Source organism: Salmo salar, chromosome ssa24 (genome assembly GCF_905237065.1).
Source record: "Salmo salar chromosome ssa24, Ssal_v3.1, whole genome shotgun sequence".
NCBI lineage: Eukaryota > Metazoa > Chordata > Actinopteri > Salmoniformes > Salmonidae > Salmo > Salmo salar.
The window spans coordinates 19,095,987-19,106,956 of record NC_059465.1 but is presented as its reverse complement, the minus strand read 5'-3'; the positions used below and the strand labels follow the sequence as shown (position 1 = coordinate 19,106,956).

General features: G+C 43.8%; 1 long non-coding RNA gene across 1 annotated transcript; it reads right to left on the bottom strand.

The window, feature by feature from the left end:
• Positions 1-332: 332 nt before the first annotated feature.
• LOC106585620 (uncharacterized) lies at positions 333-1,510 on the bottom strand. Its single transcript, XR_001323994.2, has 2 exons — positions 944-1,510; positions 333-621 (listed from the first exon to the last, which is right to left on the bottom strand). It is a non-coding gene; the product is annotated as an uncharacterized lncRNA (long non-coding RNA).
• Between the last annotated feature and the right edge of the window lie 9,460 nt (positions 1,511-10,970).

Genomic DNA, 10,970 nt, shown 5'->3' with positions numbered 1-10,970 from the left:
TTTTACATTTGCAGAAAATTCTAAAAACCTGTTTTCACTTTGTCATTATGGGTTTTTGTGTATAGATTGCTGAGGATTTTTTCTATTTAATCAATTTTAGAATAAGGCTGTAACGTAACAAAATGTGGAAGAAGTGAAGGGGTCTGAATACTATCCGAAGTCACTGTTTGCTTTACTGTCGATACTATGGCCACCAGTTAAAAATCTATGGTGAATGAATGTCTGCATGGTCATAGTATGGAGTAGGTAGGACATTGAGTCAGCACTGGAGCTAAGTTCTCAAACAAACAGCATCAACACATTCAGGCCCATGGTAATATGCTTAAACCAGACAGTGATTACCATTTAATCTACATCAGACAGGGAAATCTGTTATTTGTCATGATCATAAGGTTGACTCTTTAGGTGGCCAGCGAGGACATGTTTTAGTGAGGCCAGTCTATATATGGCTAAACAGAAACTGGAGCTGTCCACTTCAGCAGCAGCTAAAGCTGTCATCAGGCTCGGGCCCGATTGCAGAGTGTCTGGCCCTCCACCAGGCAGGGGTCATTTCTCTGAGATTTATGGAGCCGGGGGAGGAGGCGGGGCCCATCAATAACCCCAGAGAAGGTTCACACAGAGCTGAGAGAGGAGAGAGAATAAGGGTCAGGGGTCCATTCACTCCTAGCTTTACCTACAAACTACGGCAGAGTGGGCTTGAACAGATACTCCATGATGGACTGGATAGTATAATGTTCATATACATTTAATTACATTTAATCTGTATTTAAAACCATAAAACATTGGCTCAGATTATGAGTGAATATATTATTTGAGTGTACAGTGTTAGGTGATAAATAATGAAAGTCTACTTCCAGAAAGCCTAACATTCTCTTCTGGTTCTGGCCTCCTCCTTCAGTTCCACCCACATACCTTTAATGGTCCTTCCCCATTTAAACCTCACCTCCAAAAGGCAAACATTTCTCTCTCTCTTCATCCACAGCCCCGTCCTGTTCCCTCCATGATCTCCAGCATGTGTTGGCCCCTTCTCAACCCCGGCATCTGCTTTCTGCATCTTGAGCCAAGTTTATTACCACAGATCCCTGCAGTCCTCTCTCTGTAGGGTTTCTGCTCACAGGGAAACAGATTCCAATACACTCTCCAGTGATACTGTGTAGGTTAGTATAGTAAAGACTGAAACTTTGCACATTGTTCAGATTGAGAGTGCTGAAGGTCCACTGATAAGGGTGACTTGGTTTAGCATGGTCAATAAGTCAGAAAAAGAACAACCGTAAAAACAAACTTATTGTACCTTACGTAAGGTGTCATATCTATTCAGTAAGAGCTACTCTTGCTATGGTACAGGCATTTCCCTGCATCATGATATGAAGAGAAACCTACTATCCTATGGAAGTGGAGCCATATCATACTGTATAACAACATGTCATATCAAGCATTAGCTGAATTCAATATCGCTTTATAACAGCTTGCCAAATATTGATATCTGGATAACTGTTATCCAGCTTCTCTGTGTCCCAATACTCTTACTTAGCATATTCTGTACCAGATGTAATATCAGCCTTACTCTCCTCCTCTCCTTTCCCTCTCTGTCTCACTGTCTCTCTATCTCTCTCACACACACACACACACACACACACACACACACACACACACACACACACACACACACACACACACACACACACACACACACACACACATTTAAGGAAATAATCCTATGTACGGTATGTGTGTAAGTGTATAGCTCATTTCCATGTAAAATAACCCTTGAGCACCAACATGTGAAGTCCATAGGAGCATATCAAATTGGGTGTCAAATGAAAGCTAAGAGTCTATATTTTGGAGAATTGAAGGAATAGATACATGTTTCAACCATTTTCCGTCTTAAAAATGCTGCATAAGTAAAGGATTTGATTTCTGGATAAACAGATGGAAAAGGGGTGTTAGAAAAACATCTACCAGAAGTGATCAGAAATACATCAAAACACAATAATGTTGACGTAAAGACCCCTGCCGACTAATATCAACACTTGTATTTACAAATTGTTTACCTTCTGTACGTTTTTAGAAATATTGCCTTGTGCCTTCCGTTAGCAAAAACCCACGTATCTTTAACATATTTTCTCATTTCTTTTCCTCATGAGATAATAATAATTTTGCAGACACTTTTATCTAAAGCGACTTACTGTCAAGCGTGCATACATATTATGTATGGGTGGTCCTGGGAATCAAACCCATTACTCTGGCATTACAAGTGTCATGCTCTACTAACTGAGCTACAAAGGTTGGAGGATAATGAAAGTGCACAGAAGTAACAAGTAATGGTAGATCTATCAGTTAGTTATAGTCATAGTAAAAGTCGTAATTTCGTTATCAAATCTGTAATGGAATTACTGCAACTGAATTGGTTACAATGGGAAATCCTAGTAGTCACAAACCACAGTTGGGTCACCTGCTACTGTCCTCCCTTCCACTGGCATTCTGGTATGTTCAGCTCATAACTGTTTTATTTGTCTTTCCGTCATCTGGCGGTTGAACCAAGAGCGTTAAAACAGTCTGAGTCTGGACTCTGGTCTCTCTCTTTCTTTCGCTCTCTCTCCTGGATCTTGCTGACACCTACCCATGAGCCCTCTCTTTCCATTTACTGTAACCAGCATCCTCACCCACTGAACAACGGACGTCCATGGATATTAAAAAGTAGTTAGGCATCCCGAGTGGCGCAGTGGTCTAAGGCACTGCATCGCATCACAGCTGTGCCACTAGAGATTCTGGGTTCGATTCCAGGCTCTGTTGCAGCCGGCCGCGACCAGGAGGACCAGGCGCACAATTGGCCCAGCGTCGTCCGGGTTAGGGGAGGGTTTGGCTGGCAGGGATGTCCTTCTCCCATCGCGCACTAGCGACTCCTGTGGTGGGCTGGGCGCAGTGCACGCTGACTTGGTCGCCAGGTGCACGGTGTTTCCTCCAACACATTGGTGCGGCTGGCTTCCGGGTTAAGTGGGCATTGTTTCAAGAAGCAGTGCGGCTTGTGTTTCGGAGGACGCATGGCTCTCGACCTTCGCCTCTCCCGAATCCGCACGGAAGTTGCAGCGATGACACAAGACTGTACTACCAATTGGATACCACGAAATTAGGGTGAAGGGGTAAAAAAAAGAAAGTAGTTGACATTTGGTCAATCCACCCTGGCCTTGATGTTAACGTCCACAGACGAACCGGACTGGACCAAATCTGAACCTATTATATGTTTCACAAGTTTGGATAGCACAGTACAGTGAGCAGAGCACAGTACAATATGATTTTTTATTTTATTTTATTTCACCTTTATTTAACCAGGTAGGCAAGTTGAGAACAAGTTCTCATTTACAATTGCGACCTGGCCAAGATAAAGCAAAGCAGTTCGACAACATACAAAAACACAGAGTTACACATGGAGTAAAACAACATACAATCAATGATGCAGTAGAAAAAATAAAAAATAAATAAAAAAATAAGACTATATACAATGTGAGCAAATGATGTGAGATAAGGGAGGTAAAGGCAAAAAAATGCCATGGTGGCAAAGTAAATAAAGTATAGCAAGAAAAACACTGGAATGGTAGATTTGTAGTTTGAAGAAAGTTCAGAGATAAAATATAAATAATATGGTGCAAAGGAGCAAAATAAATAAAATAAATAAATACAGTAGGGGAAGACGTAGTAGTTTGGGCTAAATTATAGATGGGCTATGTACAGGTGCAGTGATCTGTGAGCTGCTCTGACAGCTGGTGCTTAAAGCTAGTGAAGGGAGATAAGTGTTTCCAGTTTCAGAGATTTTTGTAGTTCGTTCCAGTCATTGGCAGCAGAGAACTGGAAGGAGAGACGACCAAAGGAGGAGTTGGCTTTAGGGGTGGCCAGAGAGATATACCTGCTGGAGCGCGTGCTACAGGTGGGTGCTGCTATGGTGACCAGTGAGCGGAGATAAGGGGGGACTTTACCTAGCAGGGTCTTGTAGATGACCTGGAGCCAATGTGTTTGGCGACGATTATGAAGCGAAGGCCAGCCAACGAGAGCGTACAGGTCGCAGTGGTGGGTAGTATATGGGGCTTTGGTGACAAAACGGATGGCACTGTGATAGACTGCATCCAGCTTGTTGAGTAGGGTATTGGAAGCTATTTTGTAAATGACATCGCCGAAGTCGAGGATTGGTAGGATGGTCAGTTTTACGAGGGTATGTTTGGCAGCATGAGTGAAGGATGCTTTGTTGCGAAATAGGAAGCCAATTCGAGATTTCACTTTGGATTGGAGATGATTGATGTGAGTCTGGAAGGAGAGTTTACAGTCTAACCAGACACCTAGGTATTTGTAGTTGTCCACAAATTCTAAGTTAGAACCGTCCAGAGAAGTGATGCTGGACAGGCGGGCAGGTGCAGGCAGCGATCGGTTGAAGAGCATGCATTTAGTTTTACTTGTGTTTAGGAGCAGTTGGAGACCACGGAAGGAGAGTTGAATGGCATTGAAGCTCGTCTGGAGGGTTGTTAACACAGTGTCCAAAGAAGGGCCAGAAGTGTACAGAATGGTGTCGTCTGCGTAGAGGTGGATCAGAGATTCACCAGCAGCAAGAGCGACATCATTTATGTATACAGAGAAAAGAGTTGGCCCAAGAATTGAACCCTGTGGTACCCCCATAGAGACTGCCAGAGGTCCAGACAGTAGGCCCTCCGATTTGACACACTGAACTCTGTCAGAGAAGTAGTTGGTGAACCAGGTGACGCAATCGTATGAGAAAACAAGGCTACTGAGTCTGCCGATGAGGATGTGGTGATTAACAGAGTCAAAAGCTTTGGCCAGGTCAATGAATACGGCAGCACAGTATTGTTTCTTATCGATGGCGGTTACGATGTCGTTTAGGACCTTGAGCGTGGCTGAGGTGCACCCATGACCAGCTCTGAAACCAGATTGCATAGCGGAGAGGGTGCGGTGGGATTCGAAATGGTCGGTAATCTGTTTGTTGACTTGGCTTTCGAAGACCTTAGAAAGGCAGGGTAGGATGGATATAGGTCTGTAGCAATTTGGGTCAAGAGTGTCACCTCCTTTGAAGAGGGGGATGACAGCAGCTGCTTTCCAATCTATGGGAATCTCAGACGACACGAAAGAGAGGTTGAACAGGCTAGTAATAGGGGTTGCAATAATTTCGGCAGATAATTTTAGAAAGAAAGGGTCCAGATTGTCAAGCCCAGCTGATTTGTAGGGGTCTAGATTTTGCAGCTCTTTCAGAACATCAGCTGAATGGATTTGGGAGAAGGAGAAATGGGGGAGGCTTGGGCGAGTAGCTGTGGGGGTGCAGTGCTGTTGAATGCAGTAGGGGTAGTTAGGTGGAAAGCATGGCCAGCCGTAGAAAAATGCTTATTGAAATTCTCAATTATAGTGGGCTTATCGGTGGTGACAGAGTTTCCTATCCTCAGTGCAGTGGGCAGTTGGGAGGAGGTGTTCTTATTCTCCATGGACTTTACAATGTCCCAGAACTTTTTAGAGTTGGAGTTGCACGAAGCGAATTTCTGTTTGAAAAAGCTAGCCTTGGCGTTTCTAACTGCCTGTGTGTATTGGTTTCTAACTTCCCTAAAAAGTTGCATATCGCGGGGGCAGTTCGATGCTAATGCAGAACGCCACAGGATATTTTTGTGTTGGTTAAGGGCAGTCAGGTCTGGGGAGAACCAAGGGCTATATCTGTTCCTGGTTCTAAATTTCTTGAAAGGGGCATGCTTATTTAAGATGGAGAGGAAGGCATTTTTAAAAAATAACCAGGCATCCTCTACTGACGGGATGAGGTCAATATCCTTCCAGGATACCAGGGCCAGGTCGAATAGAAAGGCTTGCTCGTTGAAATGTTTCAGGGAGCGTTTGACAGTGATGAGTGGAGGTCGTTTGACCGCTGACCCATTACGGGTGCAGGCAATGAGGCAGTGATCGCTGAGATCTTGGTTGAAAACAGCAGAGGTGTATTTAGAGGGCACGTTGGTTAGGATGATATCTATGAGGGTGCCAGTGTTTGCGGCTTTGGGGTTGTACCTGGTGGGTTCATTAATAATTTGTGTGAGATTGAGGGCATCAAGCTTGGATTGTAGGATGGCTGGGGTGTTAAGCATGTCCCAGTTTAGGTCACCTAGTAGCACGAGCTCTGAAGATAGATGGGGGGCAATCAGTTCACATATGGTGTCCAGAGCACAACTAGGGGCCGAGGGGGGTCTATAGCAGGCGGCAACGGTGAGAGACTTGTTTTTGGAGAGGTGGATTTTTAAAAGTAGAAGTTCAAATTGTTTGGGTACAGACCTGGATAGCAGGACAGAACTCTGCAGGCTATCTCTGCAGTAGATTGCAACACCGCCCCCTTTGGTCGTTCTATCTTGTCTGAAAACGTTGTAGTTAGGGATGAAGATTTCAGGAGTTTTTGGTGGACTTCCTAAGCCAAGATTCAGACACAGCTAGGACATCCGGGTTGGCAGAGTGTGCTAAAGCAGTGAATAAAACAAACTTAGGGAGGAGGCTTCTAATGTTAACATGCATGAAACCAAGGTTATTACGGTTACAGAAGTCATCAAAGAGAGCGCCTGGGGAGTAGGAGTGGAGCCAGGCACTGCAGGGCCTGGATTCACCTCTACATCCCCAGAGGAGCAGAGAAGAATAAGTATGAGGGTACGGCTAAAAGCTATAAGAATTGGTCGTCTGTGACGTCCAGAATAGAGAGAAAAAGGAGCAGGTTTCTGGGGGCGATAAAATAGCTTCAAGGTATAATGTACAGACAAAGGTATGGTGGGATGTGAGTACAGAGGAGGTAAACCTAGGCATTTAGTGATTATGAGAGAGATATTGTCTCTAAAAACATCATTGAAACCAGAAGATGTCATAGCATGTGTGGGTGGAGGAACTGAGAGGTTGGATAAGGTATAATGAGCAGGGCTAGAGGCTCTACAGTGAAATAAGCCAATAAACACTAACCAGAACAGCAATGGAGAAGGCATATTGACATTAAGGAGAGGCATGCTTAGCCGAGTGATCAAAGGGTCCAGTGAGATTCAGACAGCTAGCCGGGCCATAGGTAGCAAGCTGGTGGAAGATGGGAGGGAGGTCTGTTTTTAGCCACCTCGTGCGTTTCCGTCTGTGGGTTAGTGGGGTTCCGTATGGAAGGGGGGACCAGTCCAAGTTGGCAAAATAGTTAGTTATAGTGGCCCAAGAAAAGTGTCCGATAGACCTATTCAGATCGCAGCCGAAAAGACAGCTAACGATTAGCGGGCCGCAGATGGGCGATCAGGTTACGTCGCGACGGAGGGGCCAGTTGGATAACTCCCTCGGGCAGATAACGTCGGTGGTCCAGTCGTGAAGACCCGATGGGGCTCCGCATCGGCAGTAAAACGGGTCAGGATAGGTGAGTTGTAGCCAAGGAGACACTTCAGCTGGCTAGCTCAGGAATAGCCCAGGAGTGGCTGACGGAACTCTTCAGCTGGCTAGCTGGCTAGCTCCGTAATAATGTGTGTTAATTCCGTGACCGACGTTGCCAATAGTCACTCAGGTAGCAGCTAGTTAGCTGCAAGATCCAGGTGTAAATGTCCAGAGCCTGCGGTAGAAATCGGGGAAAGGAGAGAGAATAGGTCCGGTATGCTCTGGTCTGAGTCGCGCTGTACAAAAACTGGCGATAGCTTTTCGAGCTAATGGATAGCTGAGGACAGCTAACCGTGGCTAGCTGAACTTCAACGTTAGCCAGTGAAAATGGCTAAACACTTGCTAGCTTTTGTTGTGGAATTCAGATGAGGTAAATAATACTTTCTTTTTAAATTGGTGAGGCGGGTTGCAGGAGAGTGCTTTGAGGTTGAGTATTTAGAATTAAAAAAAAAAATATATATATATATATATATATATATATATATATATATATATATATATAAAGATAAGTGAAAAATATACATATATATACACGGGACACGACAAGAATAGGGTAGAGGACGTCTGAACTGCTACGCCATCTTGGGGAAAAAAAGATGATACAGTAGTACAGTACTGTAAAGGAATGTAGAGTATAGTAGAGTAAAATATATTGTACTGTACTCTGCTGTACTGACCTATACACTACCGTACTGAACTCTACCTTACTCTACTCGGCTCTGCTGGGCTGTGATGTCCAAACTTGTGAAACAAGAGGAGAATGACACTCATATCCATAATGATGCATTTCTGTGTAGTACAAATCAGGGACCCATGATGTAATTCCGTTACCGTAAATCCGTTACTTCAATAACCAAAATATTTGTTTTCAAACTCAAGGTGCCATGTCATTCTTTCTGCAGACATCTTTTAATTTTAATTCAGAGCAGATATTTAACAGAGTTTTTGGAAAACGTGACCGTTTTACCGCCATTCCATTACCAAAGTATGCATCGGCACATTACTTCCACTAAATTTGTTTTTGGAAATGTTTCAATGGAAATTGTTAAAATGAGTCCTTGTGCATAGACTTGTATGGTTTGTTAAACTTTGAAATCAATGTTTTGGCATACATTTAAAGTGAAAATACTAGGTCAAAGTGTAATTCTGTTAACATGTATTTGCCCATAACATCTCTGCGCCACAGTATGCCCAGATCTGCAGTGAAGAAAATGTTCATATTTTTTTCCTCTAATAAGTTCCAGTTCAAACACGAGGCTAAAGTGGATAAACAGACAGTGTGAAAAATCTGCCTGTAGCTACAGCTGAAATATGGATGTTCACACATACATATATTTGTCTGCATGCTGAATCATTTAATCTAACCTCTCGGTGTATCTAACATACTTGCACAAGTAAATGTATTCCCTAATGAATACCATCTTTTTTTTCTGGTAGGAGAGAGACAAAAATGATAATGAATGGTTTCCTGAATGTGGAAGACACATTTAATTTTAGGAGAGCAGAAAAATACAATTCACCTTTGTTCTGCTTGGTCGTAACCCTCAAGGATATTCAAAGGAAATGTGTCTTTCATTAGCTAGTGCTGAATCTGACACTGATTGTGTAACGCTCTTTAATCACTCAAATTACATTTGCGTGTTAGCAGTGTAACCAGACTGCGCTGGTAACATATTAAAATATGTATGCGTGTCTATTTTTAATCCAGACATTAAAAAAAGGAATGCAGATGGGGACTCATTTTAAAAAGAAGAGACGGGAGAAGCAGACATCACTACACACATTTGATATGGAAATAATGATCAGTATAATACATATTAAAACAGCAGGGGGCTACGGAAGATTGGAGGAGCTACGCGTGGCCGACAACACTCCTGATGTATGGCGCTGCAAAGATAAAAGAGGGTTGAAAAAGACAGAAGCAGTGAGAGACATTCAAATATTCATTTTGAGTTGCACCCCCTTTTGCCCTCAGAACAGCCTCAATTCCTCGGGCCATGGACTCTACAAAGTGTGGAAAGCGTTCCACAGGGATGCTGGTCCATGTTCACATGTTCACTCCAATGCTTCCCACAGTTGTGTCAAGTTGACTGGATGTCCTTTGGGTGGTGGACCATTCTGATACACACAGTAAACGGTTCAGCGTAAAAAGCCCAGCAGTGTTGCAGTTCTGACACTTAAACCGGTGTTCCTGGCACCTACTACCATACCTCGTTCAAAGGCACTTAAATCTTTTGTCTTGCCCATTCACCCTCTGAATGGCACACATACACAATCCATTCTTCAATTGTCTCAAAGCTTAAAAATACTTATTTAACCTGTCTCCTCCCCTTCATCTACACTGATTGAAGTGGACTTAACAGGTCACATCAATAAGGGATCATAGCTTTCACCTGGATTCACTTGGTCAGTTTATGTCATGGAAAGAGCAGGTGTTCCCATGGCTAGAGCAGAGGTTGGTAGAAAGTGAGGGAATGTAAAGAAAAAGTAGTAAGAAAGGTATCCCATTAAAAATAGCTGTGGATAAATGATGGACAAATTGGAGAAAGCTTTCATCAACAGGAAAATGCATCTTAAGCCTTTCTGATCCATTAAGGCTACACTTAGAGTGTGTGGAGATCAATGTTTAGGGTGTGTGTGTGAGTGTGCATCCGTACTTGCACGTGTGTGTTTGCTTGTGTGTGTGTGTGTTCAACACATGTCACTAAGCTGCTTGATGTGGTAACTCAGCAGACTTTGATATTTGAGCTGTCTCTTGGACTCCAGCATCCACCACAAATCAGAGAGAGAGAGAGAGCATGGTGGTCCAGGGCAGGCAGCCGTAGAGGCAGGGTGTGGGCCACGATGCAGCCTCATCAAATGACTGGGCCCTCTGAAAAAACACTGTGGTCCCCTGATGAGTCACACACACTCCCATTTACAAGGCTCTGGATGTGCAGCCCACAAGCAGTGTAGAGAGGACGTGGCCAAGCAGGCGCAGGATGAGAGGCTCAATGAATTCAATGATTTATGGTGTGACATCATCACTACCAGTATAGTTAAACACATGCATGGAATCAAAAGGATAACGACTGTTGATCTAATCCAATAAAATAGGACCCTGAACCTGCCAACCAGAGAATGTGAGAAAGAAGGATGTACATGCATGAGCACACAGACACACGTCTTGCATTTTTGATTTTCTCCGATGTTCCTTTTAGGAAAAGGCTCTCATATTGCTAAAATGAATGTTTGTGTGGCACTGATTGTAGGCCTACTGCAATCAAAAAGCCAGTAATAACCTGTCGTCTCCAGACAGACAGGCTCCTCCTGATTACCTGAACACCCTGGCAGAGGAACAGCGGTGGTCATCTGCTGCACCAGCAGGTTGTACAACAACATTAGTCTTCATGCAAAGGTTCGTTTATAGAATTCACACCAGTTGCACCAACTAAACATTATGTTGCTATGCAGTGGTTACACACACACACACACACACACACACACACACACACACACACACACACACACACACACACACACACACACACACACACACACTCCTATTCACATGCTAACAC